This window comes from Thunnus albacares, chromosome 1, assembly GCF_914725855.1.
Source record: "Thunnus albacares chromosome 1, fThuAlb1.1, whole genome shotgun sequence".
NCBI classification, from domain to species: Eukaryota; Metazoa; Chordata; class Actinopteri; order Scombriformes; family Scombridae; genus Thunnus; species Thunnus albacares.
This window is the reverse complement of record NC_058106.1, coordinates 24740767-24764288: the sequence shown is the minus strand read 5'-3', so window position 1 is coordinate 24764288 and position 23522 is coordinate 24740767. Positions and strand designations below refer to the sequence as shown.

Genomic DNA, 23522 nt, shown 5'->3' with positions numbered 1-23522 from the left:
TTGCCGCACTGCTGTCCTTATGACAAAGTGAAAATCGGTGTGTGTGATGTGGAAAAATCATTTGGGCTCACTGATAAGAGTGCTTCAGAATTCTTAGATCCATATTTGCTAAGCTCAGACTCTAACTGACTCTTGGCTGTTGTTGTTGGGTTTATGAGCTCTCTGAGCGGCATCTGTATTCAACCAAAGATTATTTGTGAGGGAACGAAACTCCACTCTGTAATTCGACCATACAATTGCAAGTGGACTTTTTGTTCTAGTAAAACAATCAAGCTAATCACGTCACATCAATTTCAGGAGTTGCATTCTCCCAATTGCATTTTCATTCTTACATCAATATTTTAAGCAGGTCATTTTAAGAGTTTACAACCAGGACCTTTAGTATTTGGATTAAATAGTTTGGGGTAAATAAGATGTACCAAACGCCTTCTGCTGCCTTGTAAATACCAGTTGCGTATCAAGATCAGGGCTGAAAAAAAAAAACAAAAACTGATTGGAACATCTCTATTTTTCACTATTTTCTAAATATTCTATTTATCGTAAGTATATAATCAATAATCAATTATTTTAAAAATTCACATTGGAATGAACAAGAGCAGCCTGATTAGAGGATGATGATTGCAAATGTTTACTCAGCTAGCACACATTATTACATGCTCTGCATTTTTTCCCACATTGTGGTTCATTTCAGTCCAATAGCTGTAAATTCAGATCTCCCCGAATCCAGAAGGCAGTCCAGCACATGAGAATGTGTAATTTTTCTGTGTTGTGAAATGCTTTATTTTTTTAAATATTTGGTGATTTATGAAAGGAGAAGAAACAGTCAAAGGGAGTTTTCTCAGTTTATATTCAGTCAAATCATCACAGCAGGAATGTTGGCAGTTTATCATGAAAAATTCCATTTCAGATTTTCCCGTTTTTCATATTTTATTTCAATGTGACACACAATTCCAACTTACAACGCCACGCTTATCCTCTTTGATATGGAAATATTATTTTGAAGTATGGTCTGCATGAAATCAACCATGATTCCATGAAGACAGAATCCAGTAGATGTTACTGTGGATGCTGCTAAAACTGTCACTCTGATGTGGTTGAATGCCAGAATTGGAACGTTAAATTATCCCGCTTATGCCTGTCACACACAGTAAAAAGCAGGGGAAGGAATTTATGCTCTCACATAAATAAACAAGTGATGTGACAAACATGGAAATGGATTGATCTATGCTTCATTTACAAGATACGATAAAGGCAGAATTTATTTTTTAAAGCGTTACATTTGGGCTTTGCTCTGATAATGGCATATTGTCTAATACTGGGTCCTGCCTATGTTTTTTTTGTTTTGTTTTTTTTTTTTTGGCTTTGCTGATGTGTAGTTCATGAGCCCATTTCAGCTTTGCCGCTAGTATTGCTGTGATGTTGAGCACTTGACCCTGAATAAGATGAAATGAACAATAGGAAATCTAATCTCTTCTGTCTCCCCTCCACCTTCCCACCTCCCTGATTTTCATAGCCCTGTGTTTAGCCCATAGCAGAGTTGAATATTAAATTTTGGCATCACCGACATGACTACCACTGCACCATCATGAATTCAAAGCGAAGCTGCTAGACAGTTTCTTCATCAGTCCTGCAAGCGTTTGTTTATGTATTTCCTCCCACACAAACAGGTCGTTGAGTTCAGCCAAGGTGTTGGTATCAGACAGTTACACCAACTCATTGTTTTTCTTTCAGACCAGTTAAGCTCCAGTTTCATCATTGAGCTGTGCTTTTTTTTTTTTTTTTCCTGCAGAAATGGTGGTGACCTAATGCTTAGTTCACCTTTGCCCCAGTTGGCACTATAGTCTCCAACTTTCCAGTGCTGTGCCTCACGTAGCCAACTGGGCTGAGCTGCAGAGAAATGAGGTCCTGCATAGCATTGGAAAAAAAGCACAGCACCTGTCACAGAGGCCTGAGGGGGACAGAGGTGATAGCGGTATACCAGCAAGCTCCGTACGTTTCTCCCTCTATTTCTGTATCAACTAAAACCCCCTTTACAAGTAGGACTGCACTAGGGTTGAGTGATGTCTACCGAACTGGCAGATGACAACGTCCACAATGAAACATAGCGAAGGGCGATGATATTGTTGTCAGGGTGGTGGTGGTGGTGGTGGTGGTGGTGGTGAGGGTGCAGTGGTGGTTACGAAGTAGAACCGGTTCCATAATTCTGATTCCAAAGGAATCATTAAGAAATTATAAATTCAATTCTACTTATCGGTCCCTAAATGCGATATAACCTTTTATTATTTTAAACAAAGGCTACATATCTGCAAGGACCTGTCTATGTCACGCATCAATGAAACAGTATGTTGATTTGTTTAGATACGAGCTAGCATTTAACATAAAGGCAGCACAGCGTAGATCTGAAAGACTGTACAGTGTTTGATGTCTTGTGGTCTCCGAGCAGTCAGTAGAGCCAGGGACACCTAGCTGCAACACACCATATGTGCATGTAAGTATTCTTGTTGTCATTAAGCCGTCGCTTTTCCTTTTTCGACTTTATCTCGTTGTTAAGCAACATACAGGAGCTACTCAGCTGCATTCAGACTAAAAACAGGCCTGTGTAAAACAATACAGGGGGCTGTGTTGGTGTGATCGTGCTGTTTTTAAAGTGGCAGTGAGACAGCGAAATACGATCCAGCAAGTCTGGTTGGAGTAAGAGATAATTGCGTTTAAAGGCTGATCAGAAAAACACAGCACAGCAGTTTGTAATAATCACAGACTGGATTTTACAACTCTGGAAAGTTATCACGCTACAACCCTGTTTACTAGTGCGCACATGTGGAACGCGTCTGTGTGAATTGGCCTTTACAGTGACAGCACACTATGACATTGAGGGAAAGATGAGGGAGAAAGTACTCAAAACAAAAACAGAATGTTCGTATAAAAAGACTTTGAATTCACTTATTTTAATGAAACAATAAAAGTCAAAGTGCACGCTTAAAAGGATAAAGATATTTTTGTTATGAAAACATTTTTTTTGACCATATTGGAAGCGAAACTGGGAATTGGTAAAACCTTGAATTGATAAGCAGAGTCTGAATCGATATAAAAATTCAAACCTAAACTAGTACTGTACAGTATTGTTTGGATTCTATCAACCAGTATTGATAACCAGTATAGCTTAGCTATAACCCTCCATAATTTTGTAAATTATGTGTTACATTACATTACATGAAAGTTATTTTTCTTATGGCAGATGTCTGGAGGTTTTATTAATACTTAATTACAATTAAACTAAAGTTAAATAAGACCTTAAAGTGCTTCAAGAAAGCTGACAGATAAATAAATAGATAAATAACCTTTACAGTGCATCAGAACATGGCCATTTAGTCCCATTTTTGTGACTATTTTGAGGGACGACAGCAATAAAATTTAAAGCTAGACAGTGGTCTGAAATGTCCCCTTTATTTATAGATTGATTTGCAAAGTGATCATGGTATACTCGTCTTAATTACTGTTCAGTGGGAAGTTTAAAGATATGATGTGTGTTTGTGTGATCTAGACCACTGACTGGCTGTCTATTTGTCGTAGGCTTACAGGAAAACAGCAAGCCTGCTCCCCCAGATGGAGGTTCATATGTTAAGAGCAGTGACTCAATATATGCACAGATGCAGTTGCTTCAAAGACAGGTAACACATCAGATTTAATGACGCATTAAAAAGTACACAGAATACAGTTAAGAACAGAGAGTTGCTTTATTTTTAAGGGTAAGAAGGCCATTGGACTTCCCAGGAGGTTATTAATATTTCGGCTCTGGTGGATCAGTAACATCTGCCAATATGCAGCTGCTTCACAGAAAAACCCTTTCTTTTGAGTCAGACCTGATACTTTCACTTTGTTGCTCTAATGCAAATCTGGAGATGACTCAGATTTAGGGATGCCCCCAGAAATCCAGTTCTGAATTGGAACTGGTTCTAAGATTTTAAGAAGCCAGGATATTTTTATGGTCGGTTCTTTTATCGCTATTTTTATACGTTTTGGTGAAATTTATGGTGGCGCTACAGCCTCCTCTCTCTGTCCTCTCCTCTGCTCTCTGTGCCAGTGTTTGACCACACACACACAGCAGAGCAGAGAGGCCACGGTGGAGACAGTGAACCAGGTGAATTGAAAGAAATACGTTTTACTCGTTAAATCTTCATATGTAAAAACCCAATAAGGGTACTTTATCAAAATACCTGTTCAACAAGCATAAACATGTAGAAAATGTGCTTGGCCCGCAGTCTCCCATCCACCACTGGTATGTTTTATACAAACACAGTGCGCTTGTTAAGATAATAGCAAAGTGTCACGAATAAGTTAAATGAAAGCTGTCTGTATGCAGCCTAACTGTTTAGCTTAGTTTGTAAAGTACATTAACGTTTGACAAATTCATGTAATCTCAGCTCCTCCAAACCAGCCCCTCCTCCCTCTACCAGTGGTACATGCAGGCAGTTTCCCCTTTTCACAGCCTGTTCGAGGTGTGAATGATGTTCTGTATAAAAAGGTATGAACACAGAATGGAGGGGGCATTGTTGTTCCGCCATTAAGCCAGCAGTGGAACAAGTCACATTGCTGGATCGACTTCTATGTAAAGGGTACAGCCGGCATGGCAGGATCACACACACTAGATACCGAAGTTGTTGTGTTACACATCACGACTCTGTTTCCAGAACGCCAGCATGCTATCTAAAATCACTTATAAGGGCGACATTATGCCGGCTTTGTTTGGTTCAGTGTAAAAAAGAACAGTGGGCATAATGAGGGGTCTTCTTTACGGCAATATTGCAACATCTCTGTATAAAAAGGGCTACAAATCAGCAGCAGCCAGAGGAAGGACAGAGGACAGGAGGAATTAGTCAGTGATTGATGTCTGTGTTCTTCATTCTTTCTAAACTTCACTCAGTATTTGATATTTATTTTATTGACATTTTAGATTTGTTTCCAGTGAAATATTATTGAGTTTATATAGTGACATTGCTGTTGTAAACATTATTCTTGCTGCTCTAGAAACAATATTTAGTTAAATTTAAAATATCAATCATAATCATTTCTAATCCGGTTCTGAATTTTTTCTTTTTAAAAATAATATATTTTTTAAAAAAGCAATTCTTAAGTAGTGAACCGATAAGAATATCGATATAGAACCAGACTTATAAGGAGCATCGATAAGATTAATAGTCAATAAAATAAATAATACCCAACCCATCTCAGATTTTAGTGGTGAGTGGTGGGAAAGTCCACCACAGTCAAAGCCACAGGTTTTTGTGTCACTGACTGTGCACTTTCTGTGTTTTTGATGAGGAAATAATGTGCAGGCAACCCATGTGTATGCACATATGTGTATATATAATGTGTGCGTATGTAACAAAGAGTCTGGAAGTTAACAAACAGCACAGTGGCTCAGAGGTTAACACTGTTGCCTCACAGCAAGAAGGTCCTGGGTTCGAACCCCAGCCATTCCAGTCCCTGTCCCTGTGTGAAGTTTGTATGTTCTCTATGTGTGTGTGTGTGGGTTTCTGCCATGTACTCCAGTTTCCTCCCACCATCAAAGACATGTATGTTAGGAGTTAATACTCTTGTCAGTGCCCCTGACCAAGGCACTGGCAAAAGAACTGGAGTTGGTCCCCGCACTGCACTGCACTGCACTGCAGCTGCCCACTGCTCCTACTGTGTGTGTGTGTGTGTGTGTGTGTGTATAGGATGGGTCAAATGCAGAGGATCAATTTCCCCATGGGGATCAATAAAGTACTTCTTCTTCTTCAAAACATTGCAGCAGAGCGTCTCCTTTTTGCTGGGAAACATAAGGTGGATAGCAACTCCCTTGCGTTCGGCCCACTTTCATAGTTTGAGAAGGGGAGGGTGGTGTGTTTATGTGTGTAAGTGAGTGGGTGGATGGGGGAGCTGGGGGTGGCGTGTCCTAATGGAGCTAGATCCGTACGTGATCAGGAATGAGATGAGGCAGATCTGCTCCTCACCTGTCCTGTAGAGAGGGGTAATATACACACAGACACACACACATACAGTGCATCAAGGCATCAAGGCAAGCCTGCCCTGGTGCTGGCAGGATAATCTGATGAATCTCCCTAGCAGCATGTGTGCCCACCTGTTAGTACAGCCCCTAGTTCCCACTTCAATCACTACTACATTACTGAGGGGGGTAATAGTGTGTGTATGTGTGGAAGAGCATGCTAGTGTGGCTCTTGGACTGTAAAGCCAGTTAACTATTATAAAAATGGTTCGTTTGAGTGGGGTGTGTGTTGAACAATATAGATGTAAAGTGACGTGTGAGCATCACTGATTTAAACCTTTCAGATTTAGAGATTTGAGGTTGCATTCTCAAATGCCACACATGGGTTGTTTTTGCGTGGGGTAAAGACGGATATGTGGTTATGAACAAGGAGGTTGAGTGTTCTGAAGACCAAGGAACCCTCCAGAGCTTTGCTAGTTTGCTAGTTAGTAGTTCATATGCTAACTAGACCAGTCAAACCTCTGAGCTATGCCCCACTTGCTGCCTTTCTGGAATGCTCCTGCACCATACACTATTTTACTCCAAACTAGAATTCTCCAAACCCCAAAAAGCAGGTCTTACTCTTGTCAGCATGCTTTTAAATATCAACAGCTGAGCTGTATGAATTAACCATCATGGTAGCTGGTAAGAATGACTGACAGCTGTTGAGTCTTGACCAGCTGCTTTTCCTCCATGTCTGCATGAATGCCATTGTGTTCTGTTCAGGAGAACCCTTTCTACTGTTGCCACAACCAAGCTCAAAAAAGATGAAACAGGTTTTAATGTCAAGCGTTTATTTTTACCCCAAATAGAAGAGTAACTACAAAAGCAACACCAAAATAACATAGCAGTATGGGATGGTTACAAATTTGCCATCTGCATGGAAGGTATACTGTGGGAATGAATCCGAGACTTGTTAACACCAGCTTAAATAGCTTAGTAGCAAGACAGGCCAGGTGAGAAGAGTTGATGGTGATCCAGATGACCCTGATGACTCTTCTCTTCCACCCTCCAGGCTTCTGCAAGCAGCAACTATAGGAAGCAGAGAAAGCTTGTAGACATATGGCCATCAAATGATACATTCTTGCTCACTCATCCAAAACACCATAAACCCTTTTTTCTACATCACACCATAGCTCAGTCTACATGAGTGCCAGCCTCCCTTGTGTTTTACTGAGCAGCCCCAACAGCAGCACGAGGGATGGGTAGATTGAGTAGTGGGCAGTGATGTGGATAACAAAAAAGCATTTGGTAGAAAAATTAAGAAGCACTAAAGCTATTGAGAGAGGTGGTGAATGTAGAAGAGCAAATGAGATGAAGCGGTGTGTTTTCTTTCTGTGTGGCTGCTGAAGCTGTTAGCTGGGTGTCTCTAGGCAGAAGTAACCAGCACACACTCATTGGTCTCCTGCACTTCCCCTCTACCGCTCAGTGGCTTTCACACTCTGCAGAAACGTGAGCCTGAATAAATTGTCACACGCTCACAGATTATCTTCCCAGGATGTTATTTTGTGCAGGGAGGATGTTTGAAATGCCAGTCACAGACACACTGCACCCTCCCCCATCCTCTCTCCCACACACACAGTCTTTTATAATGTAATGTTGAGCAGCATTGGAAGAGTGCAGTGTAGTATTGCAGAGCTCTGCTTATACTTATTTTTTGGGTTTTTGAAGTGTGTGTGTGTGTGTGTGTGTGTGTGTTCCTGCGCACATTGTGACAATGTGGCGTAACAAGGCAACACGTGAGCTGTTCTCACAGGGAGACTTTATGGAGAGGCTGATTTACAGCACAGCTATTCACACCATCCTGCTTCTTCCTCCAAACCCTCCCCTCTGTCTTTCTCAATGAGCATCTTCCTCTTTATCTCCTTTCAGTCCTTTTCTTTCCAGCTATGTCTCTTTCCCCTCATTCCCCTTTTTAAAAAAAAACACCCAACCTCCCCACTTCCCCAGGTAACAGGGAGAGATGAGCCATCTGAGGCAGGGAGGAAAGGAGATTGAGCTCGGTCTAGGCATTGACAGAGTAGTGAGACCCAGCAGGGGTGTGAGCAGCTAAATATAGAGCGCCGCTTTGGAGCGGTGATGATGTCACAGGCCAGAGAAGAGAAGAGAGGCAAACAGGGGGGAAAGAAGAACTGCAAAGCTCAGAGGCAGCAGTCACTTCACAGGTCGATAGTTAGTCACGGTCTGGCTCTCTCACTTTTTCACCTAAAGACATACACAAAGAGCTGTGTTTTAGATATTATTGCAGCACCAGAAAATGTAGCAGTCTGCATTTTGAGGTTATTATGTTGTTATGGAGGAGAAAATGTTTCTTTTGAAATGCTTTTAGAGGCTTTCCTGTGACATTTAATTTTGAGTAGTTGCCTGATCTGTTATGTTGTAGAGCTGCAGTAGTTAAGTCTCATGATTGATGAAGATAGGTACCACGTATTATCCTCTGATGTGTGGGGAAATATAGTTTTCTGTAAAATATAGTCATCATTATTTTTTACTCACAGTACGCATCCTAAATGAAATATTGTTTTATTACTTTAAATGCTGATATTCTTTAATTATAGAAACAGAAATGCAAAACAAATTAGGACTGCGCTGTCCTCGCCCCATTTCAGATATATAGTGACACCCACCACACCATTTGTATGGGGAATGCTACCTTTGTTGCACAGCACCTGTATGTAATCTCTGGATATGTCAAAGCATCTGTAATGGGTTGCATTAAGAGGAAATATGGAGGACAGCTCAGTGTACTGCAGCAAGATAGATGCGCATTTATGCACATATACGCCTCTACTCTAGTTCTCTTCCTCTGGTAGGACTGTAGCATACCACAGTACAGATACATGACTTCTACAGAGAGAAGTGTATAATGCAGTGAGCAGCATGTGACTGAAATTTACAGTGGAGGTGTGTGTGTGTGTGTGTGTTACAGTGGAAGACTTGGAGGGCAGGGTTCGTTGGTAATCCAACACAGCCTTTTATCAATGTTCGCTTTTGCCGGGTCAGGCCCAGTGAGGCTTTTATTGCAATGCGGCAGCTGCAGCACAAAGCTTGGGCCTATTCCTATTGATCGCTAAGCCTGATGGATTCTTAAGTACAGAAGGTTGGCTAGTCTGGTTGGAGCTGTCTTACATCATCTGCATTGACTCAACCTGCTCAGGCTAATAAGATGACTGCTTTTAGAGAATCCCTATAGCAAGTCTTCCAGCAGCATGTGACAAAAAGTCTCAGCAGCCAAAGGGTTAACGTTTAAACGTTTGAGGCTGAAATAACTCAAAATAAATGACATGTGGCTGAGCTGAGCAACGCTGAACTGGACTATGCACTCAACCTTTTGTGTTGGTAAACATGGCAGCTATAAAAGTGTAAAGCTGGCCCTCTTTATGACCCGTCTTCAAACTGGGGAGTGTCTGCTTCACAGTGCTTTCCTTTCTGTTGTTTTCACCATCTCTCTCTCTGTTGTTGCTCCTGTTTTTCAACACATTAGTTGAAACCCTTCCCATAGTTGTTACCCTTCATCTAGCAACATTTCGTCTATGCCAAACAAAATTAAAGTTTTCCAAAGACTTGCAACAGCTTGGCCTTGAAAATTGCAGTTGTCACTCATAATAAGACATCGTTAAGAAATACAGTTGTAACTTGTTCAAAATGAATGTGTTGTTCTTGCCTTTGACCTTGATTTAATGGATTTATCGTTCTTACTCTGTTTTGGAAATGGAGGTTATTGAGCTTGTATGAAGTGATTCTATTTTTCAGTCATTCCGGATTTGGCTTTGGAGGAGTATAAACCCCATATTTGTGTGTGTTGGTGTGCATAGGCCTGCACATGTCCCTCAAGTCTTGATGTAGTGTGGCTTTCTTGTGTAGGTTGCTAGGCAACATGCTGTAGAATTCTCAGTCATAATCTTTGATTTTAGCTCAGAGAGACGGAGAGGAGCAAGCGGAGGAGGAGGAAGCAAGAATGAGCAAGTGTTTCAGACTGCATGACTTAGCCCTCCTTTAAAACACATTCAGTGCCTTTTTAAACCTGGAGTTTCTCTCTGTGATCACCAGGGGCGTTGGCTGGACTGTTAACCATCAGGGGCTGAGCTCAGATTCTTCGGCATCGAAAAACTTTTAAAAACGTACCTCTAAATAGACTGTTTCCATGCATTTTTTTTTCTTGCATGTGAGGGCTACACATTGCTTAAAAATGTGAAAATTGGAGAAAGAAGGAAGGGTTTGGATTTGATATACCACATAATCTGCACATGAATGCCTCAGGTGTTATCAGTGTTTGTAGGACTACCAGACAGATAAAATATATAACTTTTTTGGCAATCTAACACAAGACTGGGCTAGTTTGTTGTCACTAGCCAAGGGCAGGTACAATTAAGTTGTTATTGCTAACAGTTAAGCTGGCTACAGTGCAATGTAAAGTACGTTAGTTGTATATAATGCTCTGTTCAAATCATGTTCACGTAACTCGGAACTCATACAGGCATTTACACACCTTGTTTTCCTGGCTCAGCATGAGAGGATGTTTGTGCCACTGCTTCAGCTTCAACCCGTTTACCGGTAAAAAAATCTTCGTATATCCATTTTTTTTCCTCACACTCACTGACTGTGTGAGCTAGCCTTTTGCATAATAACCCCATCAATTGAAGAATTTCGCTACGCTGCCTGTGTGGACACTGTGTTGGTCACAGGGGACATGAAATAAAGGTGATTATTCTCAGTGGGAAGGGAATTTCAGTTGTGTACCTCAATAGATAGAGCATGACGAGAGTAGTAATTTGACTTATCCTGTAGTAATCCCTGCTAAGAATAAATGCACTCATGCAGAACAGTAACAATCTCTTCCGCCATCTCATATCAAGTTGGTCCCAGTCACACATTTTGATTGGCTCAGAAATTCCACAGAGCGTCTACTCACAGTCCTTATCATCGTGGTATTAGGCTGCTTTGTTTACACTGGTTTCATTTGTAGCTTGAGACTCCATATGCTTAAAGCATTGTGGTCAGACCACATTCAATACTTGTGCTATTCAAATCCACTTTCCCTGTGTTTAGACCTATTATCTGTCATAGTTACTGTGTATGACTATACTAATAGTATCACAATCTCTCATGTTTACAGTTGGATAGTGTTTTCACGGGCTTATCAAAAATTAGCAGGAAAGAAAGTAAGAGGCAGTAAGAGCCTGCTTCAATACGTTTTGAAGCAGGCTGAACAGAAATGAAAGAGACGGAGGAGGTGGAGACGGGTTTGTTGTTGAAACCGAACATTTCTTAGTAAAGAGCAAGTTGGTGAGCAATAGAAGAGGGAGAGAGAGAGAATAAGGATGGAGGAAAGCAGCCGTGTGACAGCACAGGGGTAGTGTGTGTAGGCTGATGAGCTAGCTAGCACCCTAGCTGGAATGAAAAGCCTTTGTGTGCTTAATAAGAGTGCTGGCAGCGGTCCAGCAGCTCTGGCTAGTGTAGGATTAGGCTTGGACAATCAGGACTGCAGGATCAAAACAAGGGGCAGGAACACCAGGGTCATTCTGCTTGCTAGGATACCATCTGCCCTGCTTGCCTGCCTGCCGCAGTCAGGGGGAGGGGAAAGAAAGAGAGAGAGAGAGAGAGAGGAGAGAGAGAGATGGGGGAAGGGCAGACCAGAGCTCTACAGGCAACAACAATGTTGAGGCAGAGCTAGGCAGCTCTGTATGCAGCTCAGCTTTGCTCTGCTCAGTTCAGCATGCAGTGCTCTGCATGCACACGCACATACGGAAACCCAAAATATATGCTTGTGTACCAGTATCATCTGAGAATGTTTACCCATAGTAAAGACCATCTGTCTTTGCAGGACCAGAAAATATAGATGTTTCAATTCAAGTGGCTTATCCTGACATTTAATTAAATATTCTTATATGATAATAATGTTTAATTGACCAATAAAATTAGGGGGAAACATTATTGATATCCACATCTTTGGAAAAATGTGTTGTATACAAATTGTCTTTTTTGTTTGATCTCTGGAAATACCAATCTGACCATTATGAGAACTGACACAAGCTGTTTCTTTTAAGCTCTGTAGTCTCATTGACTCGTATGTTCACAGTTAAATTTAATATTCTTCACACAGAATAATTGCACACACAGATTTTGTAAGAAATATTACCACCGTATGTGCTAGTTTGTTTTTTTTTCTTTTCTCCTTCCTCCTGTATCTTGTTCTGACTTGGCAAAGACATGCTGCACAAGAAAAATGGCCCATGTCTAGGGAAAGGTAGTATAACAGGAAATTGCATGAATAAATATGGATAAATGTGTTTTACGTCTCACTGGCTGTGGTGGAGGGGCCTCTTGGACGAGCTGATTGCTAAGGCTCTTATGGGATCTTAGTATTCGAACAACATCATGCTATCAAAAAATAAGCTGCTGCCTTCATTTTATGATGAACACACTAAAACAGAGCAGACTAAACACTATTCCCCAATTATCCTTCTTACTCCTTAAATTTTTCTTATTTGTCACATTTCTACTAACCTCTTCGTCCTGCTTCAGTCTTATGCTTTCTCTTGCTCTCCAGTCTCAGACACAACATTTCCTGCAGGCCCCATGACACACTCTTTCTCTCCTCACATACACGTAGAGCTCAGAGTAGGGGTGGCAGTCAGATTGGTTCAGTCCCCCCTTTGTGTTTGTGTGGAATGGATGTGTCCACCAGCATTGTGCCGTGCTTGGCCTGCACACAGTGTTGTTAGGGGGTGGAGGGCTGGAGGGGGGGTCAGCATGGCTCCTAGCCTCTACGTGAACTCAGATCTTGTGGTTAGCACGTTACAAAGTATGTACCTTAGCTCTCAAAATAATTATTTGGTTTTTTTATGATAATTTGATACCTCTTACCTGGTTTGTTTGTTTTTTTTTAGACAGAATTGAGAAGAAGTGGGCAGGGTGAAAGATGTAATGGGGACGGTGTGCCAGAGGAGACAGGAGACAGGTTGAAGTAAAGAGACAGGAGGACAGACAGTCTAAATCGAGGCTGAGGTTGTGGGTGGTGGCTGAGGAACAAGAGGAGAGGGGAGGAGGCATGGCTGATGTAATGTGTAACAATATCCATGCTCTGTGTAAATGCCTGTGTGCACCTTTAGAGAGTGTGTGTGTGTGTGTGTGTGCGTGCATTAGTACTGAGGGCCAGCCTGCTGGCTCTCATCAATAATTCACTAGTCCTTTTAGTGCATCGCCCTCCTCCTTACATCCCCTCCTCCAGCTGCCTCCTCTGTCCTCCCTCTTCCCCCTAACCTCATCCCCCCCCTTTGCCCATCTCCTAAACACCACACCCCTCATTACTCGCCATACTCCTGTTACCCCCAACCCCCGTGCGATCAAGTCCCTAGCCAGTACCAACCAACATCCATCCTCATGCACCTCCCCCCTCTACTTACAGACAATTGTTGGCAAAGGCTTCTGAAGCATATGTCAAGCATACATCCCTTCCTAATATCTGTGCTTTATATCATCAACTTTATGGTCCAAGTTCCATAACAGGGACATATCCCAAGATAATCTCTAGTTTGTGTGTGTGTGTGTGTGTTTGTGTGTGTGTGTGTGTGTGTGAGAGAGAGAGAGAAAGTGCATGGAAATGTATTCAAAGAGATGACGTAGTTGGTTGTTTTGGTTGCAGCAGTCCTCTTGTGGATGGCAGTCTTACAGCTCTTTGGCAGAGCTCCCATGGCCGCATTAAATGGTGATGCAGCACAAAACAGAAAGAAAGAAAGGAGACCGCGGGGGGAGAGGAGTTCTGCCTCTCTAGTCATTTCAATATTGAATTTTTCAGTAATTTTGTTATTGTAATTTTATTTGCCCTTTGCATTCTGTCGTATGAATTGCTTTCAGTGTAATTTCGTAAAAGCTAGTTACTGTGGTGGCCCAAACCAATGCACTGTGAAACTACTAAACATACAACTATAACATATTTCATAATATAAATTCACTTATTACTAACTCATTAGAGTACTGCGTTTCTCTATTTTTGAATAGTTTGAGATCTACTGCATATTATAATATTTTTTAGGGAAGATTATTCTATAAAATGTGTATATCACCATATACCATTGGCTTAGCGTTAGTCAATATGGCCATTACTGTGAAGATCTCTTTCAAAAGATCATTTCTCTTCACACAGTGCTGCTTTGATTCCACACTAAAATCTCCAAAGGTTTATTCCAACCAGTATAAAGCAAGCAGCCTCGACACAGAACACCGTTGAAAGCCCATACCACCCAATCTGCAAACTGACTTTGAATCGCTATGCTCGTATGTTTTTCAGAATGATAGCTTTCCCCCCTCTACCACTTCTCCTTGTTCTCCTTTGCTTTGCCTCAGTGCCTCTCACTGAAGGCACTACTCCTCCTTTCTTCTTCTCCCAAACAGGCTGACCCAGCTCAGGCCCACATATAGTGTGAAAACCGCTCCATTGTATTGGAAAATCTGTGGGAGGGACAAAAGGAGGAGGAGGAACAGGGTGCAGTGGTGGAGGTGATTAGGAAACCAGATCCACGGCCGGGCTTCAAAGGGAACTGGATCTCTCTGCAGTGCTTATTGATCAGCCAGGAATGTTGCCGGTCTCCTTGGTATTGGAGTGAATTCTAGCTGAGATACTGTATCAGGGAGACACTGCAATGCCCCCACATATATTTAAATCACAGTGCTTATCAGTTCCTTGTAAGACGATGCTTGTGTCTTAGCAGGCAGGAGATCCGCGCTGGTTGAATATTGGCATTTGCTGTGTGCCTGTGTTTCAGACACAAATGATCACCTACTCTCCAGGTGTGCAATCAGACAGATACCTTGGACTGTTTCCCAGCATGAGCCTTGTGTGTCACTGCTACTCCAGGTTTCTGTGCATCAGGCTTTAAAGGTAGATTTTAAGAATATGTTGGCAGAGCTTTTTGTATGCCATAAAGTGCAGAGATCAAGGGAGGCAACAATAGTGACAGCCATTGTATTATTTAACTCCCTCTTTCCTGTCCTCTCATTTTCTTTTCCATCCTAATGTTATCTACCCCCTTCTTGCTTTCCTTTTTTTTTTTTTTTTTCCCTTTCCCTCCCTCCCCTCCCGGAGAGAAGATGCATGCAGAGCCAAGTAAACACTTTGATATGCGGAAGGAATCTCTCCCACCCCCCCCACCCCCTTCTCCTTCTCTCTCTCTCACTCTCTCCTCACAGCCTATGTAGGTCATCATGACTCACTCCTTTATGCTTCAAAAGCCGGATCCCTGCTCACTTGCTCTATCTTGAGCCCTCTCACGTTCAGCGTTGTGTAAGAGAAGTGTGTTTGACAGAGTGTGCCGGGAAGGGAGCTACAGACGACCATTTTATGTTTGAAACTGGTTTTCTGTGTAATTTGTACTTCAGAATGTTTCAAGTGTTAATGCTGTTGTTGTGTTGTTTTGTTTCTGTCGTAGCGGAAGTGAACATAGATTTCACCTGCATTACCCCTCTTTTTAGGGGAAAAACTCAATTTTTTTTTTATAATGTATAAAAACAATTGTGTATTACAGGAAGCAACCCTGCCTGCCTCTCTTCTTGCCTGTACACTGCATTCACTCTGACCTAGATGCTGAATCCATCAGCTGCAGCAAGCAGATTTAGTATTGCGTCAGAAATAAAATGCTTAGGCCTATTTCCAGATTTGTGGCGAAGATTTAATTTTGCTATCAGAATGATATTGTTTTGTCTTGTAACTTTCTTTTTCTAATTTATGTTAAAGGCAGGTTTTCCCCTTTTGAAATAACTTTATTTAGGTCCTTATTCATCTATGCACCTTGAAAGTGTGCTATTTGAGATAAAAATTGCATATCTGATCATGTTTACAATATAGTAGGCTCAAATCCAGGCCAGCGTACGCTAGGTTGGGTGATATATCAAAATTTTTCTACCGGCCACAGTCAACCCAACAATCAGCAATCGCCAATATATTCACACCAGTGGGTGTACAGTGCGGGTGGGGGGGAGGGAGGGTGCACTGCTATGTTCATAGCTATACTGCTAACTTCATATTCGCTGCTCTAGTCGCCAGCCTCACCGTCACACACACGCTCTCTCTCTCTCTCTTTCTCTCGACTGTACACTCACTAAGCACACAACCTACGCACTGAGCTGTCCCTTAAAGGACCTACACTACTTGTATAACACTGTAGCAACTTAGTTAAAATCGTACAAAAAATTGCTCAGAAAAAACAACCCGTGATGGACTCAGCCAATCCCCCCAATTGCCAATATATCTGTCTAATTGCTCAAGCCTAGCGTACGTTTGTTAGTGGTGCTTACTATTACTAGTCCTCCAGCCTACCTGTTGACTGGTTAGCTCACTATTGAATGTGTGTAGTCCTTGTGATGGATTGTTTAGCCATGTTCTAGTGTGCAGGGAAGCCCTTTCTTCTCTGGGCCATCCACACATGACAAAGGATCTGCATATGAATGCTGCCTTCTGCTTCTCAACTCTGATACTGAAGAACACCCCCCCCCCCCCCCAATCTCTGTTAAACACCGGGGCCTCTTCACATGCGTGTGCACATCGATGTGCATGTGTCTGTGAAAGAGGATGTATTATTCCCCTGAATTCAAAACATTTAATTTGACATTTTTAATTGGAAGATGAAGAGTGTGTGATTTTTTTTAAAGGGTATGGTGAAACTGCCAGGGGCTGCAGTCTGTCAGAGGCGTTTACAAGTTAAACCCAGGCTTCAAGGACCAGCTCACTATCCTGACCCAGATCCCAAAAGGCCTTAGCGTGTCACATGCGTGTCCTTTTGTCCTCCTCTCTCCGGGGCTGCTTTCATATTGGCCAGACCTTGGATGGGGAGAAAAGAGTGCACAGGGACTTTTTCTGACGAGTCACTCAACCGAACAAAAACAGAAGGAGGGGTGAAGAAAAAAATACAATGCCCTGCAACCCTTTCCCCCCCCCCTCCAGTGCTCCCTGAAAACACTCCAATATTACATCACATACATAGAGGGCTGACAGTTAAGAGTGTATCTAGTAGTCCTAATGGTTGGTCAACCGTTACATGCAACATTATGCCATAACATAAAAGGACATGTTGAGAGCAAATTTAAATAGCCAGGCAAGCACAATAGGGTGAGAAGCTGAGGAGGGATGTGCATCTGTGTGCAAGATGAGGAGGGGGGTTGGGTGTGCCATGGTAAAATGGAAGCTTTGTGGAGGAAACCTGAGTAGGCTGGGTTTTTGGGGCTGTACATTCACACGCCTGTATCATCTATCCCTTTTCCCTAGCCTCAATGCACCCCTTGTCCTCTGAACTGCCCCACCACAGTGGACCCCTTTGCCGCTACTCCTCTGCTGGTAAGAACAGAAACCAGACGTTGACTTGGTTAACAAGTGGCTCTCCTTCAAAAATCTCTGTTCATGCAAAAGTCCAGGTTGAGTTCTATGTAATCCTATCCAGTGTAGTGAACTGCAGTGCAACTTTGTCTTCCTGTCCCATATTCTGTCATTAGCGTGCTCAATTTTTTTTTTACCGCTTGGTCAACAACTCCTATTCCCTCCAGTTACATTTGTGTGTTTTCCAGTGGTGTGTGTGTGTGTGTCTTAGGCTGTCTCCCTCGCATGGGTAAATAGAAATGTGTGCCAGCAGTGTAAACTTTCCAGATTTTGCCAGAAGGCACCATCATGACATGCATTTAGTTTTCTTCTATTCTGTCTCTCTTGCTCATCTTCAAAGTAAGTTTTCCGTAAGAGAGTGGGCGTTTGCAGTGGGCCATCAACAGGAAATTCCAGCCTCGGAGTGTGGGGGTAGGGGATGGCTGAGAGAAAAATGAGGAAGATCAGGAGTTTGTTTGGCAGCTTTACGAGAGCACCCAAAGGTCTCTGACTGATTTGGTCTGCATGAGAGCTCCTTCTGGATAGTTGAATGGACTGCTATATGGCTAGAGAAACAAAAAATATCTGCAATACTATTAGCTTATTAGCTATTACTTTGTTTTGCATGTGGTATTTTTTTACTATTTTAACTTTAGCTCTTTCCTTAACCTTGCTTTGCATGTTGTTTTTCCACTATAATTGCCCCTCCATCATGCTTAATTTATGTACCTCCTTTCATTTTCCACAGAACATGTTTGTTATTTTTGCTCAAATTCTTTGTTCAGCTTCATCATTGTTGCAGAGATGACTCAGCTGCTTTACCCACCACTGCTCTTACTTAGGACTGTATGTTTACAGACATTCTCCTTAACCAAAGTTTTTAGCCTTATTAGGAATTTAAATTTTCAGGGCAATGTGTCCTCATATTTAGAATAATTCCCTCCAAAGTCCATCTAAAACTGAAACCACCACAATATAGCCTGTACAAGTCGAAGTTAAGTCTGTTTCCACCTCTTAACATTTGTTAAATTCAGACACAGGAAAGAGCTGTGCTCTGTCTGTCTGCCTGCCGTCTCACTGCGTCATCAGTCTGCTTCAGCAGTCACAAAGCAACAAAAACAAAAAAGTCAAGACTGACACATGTGCCCACTTTCCCAAGTTGTAGGTAGTGCAGTCGGTAAAACCAGCTGCTCAGGTTGAACCCGGGATACACAAATGCTGTTGTTCATATTATGCCACCCAAGGGAACTTATGATATTTTAATTCCAGTAGTAGACAGGATGTGCATCGAGAGAAGGGAGGATGTCGCTTAGAAAATTTTTAACTTCTGTTTTGAAAGCATCTGAAGCTTGTGTACAGCACTGCTTGTCCCCAAAGAGTAACATTGTTATCATAGCTGCGGCAGTGCAGCTACGATACCCGTAATGTCTTTTTTGCTGCGTTCTTGGCTGCACCGGGAGCTGCTCTGAGACATTGGAACTGGTTGTACAGCATAAGAATGAGACTTTGGATAGCTAGCTAACTTGGAGAGCCAACAGATTGCAATTCAGTGGGGATTTCTATAGTATTACATAGTTGTGCAGCACTCATCGACCATACAGTGCCAGGCCCAAATAGCACTACATTATCCATTCATACACAAGGTTTAGAATAAAGATATCATGCAGAGCAAGGTAGCACACACGTATAACACCATCTCACCCCTTACTTGAACAACTACACAAAACCATGTGATGTTTTCTGAATGTTATTCTGCACATCTTGTCTCCTACAGTACTGATTGATAGTGATTGACAAAATCGTAAATGTAAATAAACATCTATTAATCACTAACAGCCCTAATCTGTATTGGCAGACTTATGGTGTCAGCCCTCTGCAGGAAAATAGGCAATGTTTTTCTCATATAGATGTTAAAATTCCCAGATACATGTACATAATATATGGTACATTTACTTTAAAAGTTGGAATATCATATATGCTTTTGGACACAACAGAGCTTGACACCAAGCAAACAGTTGATGGTAACTGTGTATGACATTATTATTACAGGACTGCATTTACTGCATAAATTCCTATCAAAGTTGTGTATTGGGTATTTGTCTGCAGACATGAATCAGGATTTCCCTTTTTTTCACAAAAAAACACTCCTGTTTTCCTTTCATACATGATTCACCCTTTTTCTACTTTCTTTTTGTAATATATCATTTTTTTATCCCTATTTTTTTATCTTCTTTCCTCTCACATGAAAATGGTTTGTGTTGTCTCTGCGGTAGGGCTGTGCTGGGTTATGGGTTAAAGCTTTAATTGGCTAAATTGCATTCATATGTTGATAGCTGTTGTCTGGAAGTGTGTGTGTATATGTGTTTGTGCACATCTGTGTGCAGGCTCAGATGCTAAGGAGTGATACCTCGTGAACACCGGAAGAACAATTCCCTCAGGATAGTGCCTCTTTCAATTATTGCAGTTTCCATTCCGGACGGAGATGGGGAGCCAGTATGCATGCACACACACACACACTTAGACACACACACATACACTTATACTAAGAGATAAACAGATGCTTTAGTGTTAGATCTAGTGGCCTTGTAGATTGGAGCTGTAGTTTCCTAGTCATCATTTATTTGTTGGTCAAGTTGCTGGTTTTGTAGTCCAGGTCAAGGGTTAAAGCTTGGCCAACACAGACATCATTTCATCCCTATCAGGTAAAAGAGTACTTTTAGAAGAATGTAATACTAGTCATAATGACTAAAGTACCTTTGTTTTTACAAATTTGAAGGTTAGATCCAAACTTTGGTATTCCTTTTTGAACTCTAAATCTACCATGAAAAATTCTTGTTTTTTTTATTACTATTTTACAAAGTAGCCAAATGGTGTTTAGTATTTCCTCCATTCACTGCCATATGGGCATTCAGTTAAGGGTAGTAAAGAGCGATAAGTCGGCACCAGTGCAGACTCAGTGTTGTTGAAGGATTATGCATATTGTTCACTACCCCCTTGTTGGTTTGCGATATAGCAACCCTTGCACGCAACTGTGTAGCGGCTTATAGGATTGAACCTTTATCCCTATTTTGACAGGTGGTAGAGTTTGTGTCCCTTCAAACCATGTTGTTCTTTTAATGGACAGAGTGCATTTGGGGATGATGCCCCATTTTAGCCACACACAACTTTGACTTAAATGGAATCATAGTTGTTGTTTTTTTTGGGGGGGGGGTTGCCTGGAATCAAGATACTAACATCAAAAGCGGGAATGATACTGAATTTGTTGGAACAACCAGCAAGGAGACTGAACATTTTCAACACAGTATAACATCACACAACTTATGAACATGGCTCTCTAGAGCAGCCATGCTAGGTGGCTAACATTAGGCTACTGACATGTTTCAGATGATAAGCCATGTTTGAGGTTGGCAAATGACAGGTAAATCTTTGCATCCAGAGTTTGCATGTCACCCTCTTGGGGTCGTCCTTTACATGCTCAAATTATCCCACACTTTGGATGATTTCCTGACCAACATAGTCTAATGACTTTTTTGGCTGGACATCAGGGACCAGCCCTATAAACACGAATGTCTGTCCCTGACTGACTGAGATACCACATTTTGTATCTGTTGTTGTTAAAACCCTCTAGTGTTTCATACAAAGTCCAGCCATTAATTAGGTTTTGACCTATTCTATGTAACAACAACTCGCAGCTCCCGAATGGAGTTTGAGTTTGTTGGGGGGTTTTTTCTGCAAATAACTGACCAATGAAAACTTGACTCGACTTAGACTCTTCTCATCGACAAGGTCTTCAACGGTTTGGTCAACTATTCTGTCCTCCTGATGAGCAGGTTGGCACCCTGCATGGCAGCCTCTGTCATCAGCGTATGAATGTGTGTGTGAATGGGTGAATGTGGTATGTAGTGTGAAGCGCTTTGAGTGGTCAGAAGACTAGAAAGGCACTAGATAAATGCAGTCCACTTACCACTATTAGGGAGCAGCCCTATTAATGACCGTTTGAGATGTCCTGAACAGCACTTCCTCAAACCACTAATTAGAGCCTTTCTGTCCAATCTGATAGGTTTATTGATTGTTCTATTATGGGTACATGTCGCCCGCCACAGACCCTACATGGTCAGTTGTTTGTTTGTCTGACTACCTGTTAGGTTTGTTTGTCTGTATTAGTATTCATTCTAGTGAGGTTAAGGTTAGGGTTTGGCTTAAGCAAGCTGAAGTACTGAAGACTTTATGAAGAATGCATGTTAAATGCATGCATAAGGGAGCAATGGTTATGAGTAACAGTGAGTTGCACACACCCACAACAACTTCAAAACTTAACTTTGGCTTCGGTTAAATTTGTGTCATATCTCGACCTGAGGGCAAGTTCATCAACATGTCTGACTTATATGATACCTGTGACTCATACAACTCCTTACATAGTTTTAGGTTGCTGATATTGTGTTGAGACGACCCACACAAGTCGGACTAATGAATAGCTACAAAAGCAATTGTAATTGTAATTTTTGCATTGGCTGATTTGAGAGAGAGAGAGTGATAAAATAAAAAACAATACATACTCAACCCTTGAAATGTTCATCTAGGGCCTTACTGGGATGTTGTAAGAAAGTTTTGTTTCATTCTTGCATTGTATTAATGACTAAACAAAAAAATAATATTTGTGAAATTTCACTTACCTTTTTCTTGGTCTTACTTGATGCAAGTGTTAAAAGTTTGTTGAGAGAGTATTTTATAGTTGCGTTCTCCAGGTTTTAAAACCACAGGGGCAAGTAACACATGACCATTATTATTATAATTATTTTTTTAATTCAAAATTATTCCTACCAAAAGGATGTTGAGGAAAAAAAGACTGCTGCCACCTCTGAGTGAATGTGATGGAAACGGTGCATCTGAGTTTACATGGAGTTATTAGCGTACACTGTAGTGTACAAATAGCAGCTTCAGTTAAATTTTTTATTTTCTTCCTGGCATCAGGAACTTAACAGGAACTTATAGGAACAGGTCAGCTTGATGAAGATATGCTCTCAAGGAGAATGATTTCTGATCTTGCCCAAGACTTTCAAGTGACAGCTACACACTTTTACCTTGTCCCTCTGCTCTTTGGCAAGTGTGTACACACACAAATACACCCTGAAAAAACAGATAGTCTTATTAGAAAATATTCACATGCCCTCACCACTGCCTCAGTCTGGCATCAGTTCCCTGCCCCCTCTTTAAGAAGGCACCGCCCCAACCCTCAGCTGGTTGTGCTCTGCAGTAGCAGGCCTTTCATCCCTCCATCCTTCCATCCCTCCATCCGGCCCTGCCCAGTGATTTATAATTCATCTGGGATCCTGCCTCCCTCCACCCCTCTGCACCAGGACAGCATTAATATTCTGTTTGGTCCCCAGCTACGCTGCACCCACGTGTGTGTGTGTGTGTGTGTGTGTGTGAGTGTGTATCTGTGTGTCTGTGTGTCTGTGTCTGTGTCTGAGGAATGATTCCTAAGTCTAACAGCCTAGCCAGTGAGGCTCCATTTGGAATGGCTGTTATTGTAGCTGTATGTGTTCGTTCTGTTCTGGCTATGCCTGTGTCCCTCTGTCACTGTGGGGATCAGGTTGCTTGTCTGGCTGTCTGTCTGCTGCTGGTTCTTCTTATCCTTTTGTCTTTATATGTGCCAACTCAGCTCCCTGTCCCACCTTCTCATCCCGTGTAATAACATAAAGCAGTGCAGCAGATAACAGTTATGATGTATTGGATGTTCTGTTTCAGAGAGCTCATCACTAGTACTTTCACGTTTCTTCATAACTTGTGACACCTTTCCTCACTAAACTAGGGTTGGTTACCAAACTGGGTACTTTTAAGGATACCAACCAAATTACGTGAGTACTATCTATTCACGTTAGATCAGGGGTTGTGTTGTGGATTCAAATAGATATTAATAAGATTCTTTATGAGCCTTACAAGAAATCCCTCCTAGTTTAGCTTCCTCCTGTTTGTACGTTCAGACATCAGCCTTATTTTACTGTATCCTGATTGCTTTCAGCCGTATCAGAGCCGTGTTAAGTTACTGCTGATGAAAACTTTCCTGCTGCTGTTGCTTCATATTAAAAGCTTTCCGCTGACAAACTAACGAAAGGCTTTTATTGCGTAGAACTTATAGGAAATGAAATG

General features: G+C 41.8%; 1 protein-coding gene across 6 annotated transcripts in view; it reads left to right on the top strand.

Moving 5' to 3' along the window:
• The window catches only part of ankrd11 (ankyrin repeat domain 11), a 110859-nt gene that overhangs the window by 45446 nt on the left and 41891 nt on the right, over positions 1-23522 (top strand). Inside the window, exons 3-5 of one of the 6 annotated variants that reach the window (XM_044351440.1) lie at positions 1790-1989; positions 3571-3668; positions 17286-17354. The exons of 2 other annotated variants lie outside the window; for them this stretch is intronic. The gene's annotated coding sequence lies outside the window, so the exon portion shown is untranslated. The remainder of the gene's footprint in view (positions 1-1789; positions 1990-3570; positions 3669-17285; positions 17355-23522) is intronic. 3 more of the 6 variants (XM_044351435.1, XM_044351425.1, XM_044351445.1) reach the window with 3 other exon arrangements.